This window comes from Ovis aries, chromosome 21 (genome assembly GCF_016772045.2).
Source record: "Ovis aries strain OAR_USU_Benz2616 breed Rambouillet chromosome 21, ARS-UI_Ramb_v3.0, whole genome shotgun sequence".
NCBI classification, from domain to species: domain Eukaryota; kingdom Metazoa; phylum Chordata; class Mammalia; order Artiodactyla; family Bovidae; genus Ovis; species Ovis aries.
Genome location: NC_056074.1, coordinates 26916022 through 26916644, shown reverse-complemented (window position 1 = coordinate 26916644; position 623 = coordinate 26916022). Strand labels below are relative to the sequence as shown.

At 45.3% G+C, this 623-nt stretch overlaps 1 non-coding gene across 1 annotated transcript; it reads left to right on the top strand.

The window, feature by feature from the left end:
• The first annotated feature begins 235 nt into the window (after positions 1 to 235).
• Positions 236 to 418, top strand: LOC114110207 (U2 spliceosomal RNA). The gene has a single exon (XR_003586533.1). It is a non-coding gene; the product is annotated as a U2 spliceosomal RNA (small nuclear RNA).
• Positions 419 to 623: the final 205 nt, after the last annotated feature.

Genomic DNA, 623 nt, shown 5'->3' with positions numbered 1-623 from the left:
TCTCTGCTTTCTAGTACATTGTCTTGATTTGTCATAGCTTTCCCTCCAAGGAGCAAGTGTCTTTTAATTTCAGGGCTGCAGTCACCACTGCAGTGACTTTGGAAGCCCAGAAATAAAATCTGTCACTGCTTCCACTTTTTCCCCTTCTATTTGCCATAAAGTGATGGGACTGCATGTCGGAAAAGAGAAAAGAAAGGACTCTCCTGATGGTCCAGTGGTTAAGAATCTGTCTTCCATAGCTTCTCAACCTTTTGGCTAAGATCAAGTGTAGCATCTGTTCTTCTCATTTTAATATCTGATACATCCTTTATGTGAGGACAATATATTAAATGGATTTTTGGATAGTTGATGATGGACAGGGAAGCCTGGCATCCTGCAGTCCATGGGGTTGCAAATAGTCGGACCCGACTGAGCAACTGAACTGAACTGAACTGGAGCAGGGAGTTGGAACAGAAACTTGCTCCGGAGGCTCCACACATCAACCTGGTACTGCAGTACTTCCAGGAAAGGTGCACCCTCTCCGGGGAATTAAAAAAAAAAAAAGAATCTGTCAGCCAATGCAGGGGACATGAGTTTGATGGATTCCACATGCCTGGGGGCAGCTAAGCCCGTGTGCCCCAACT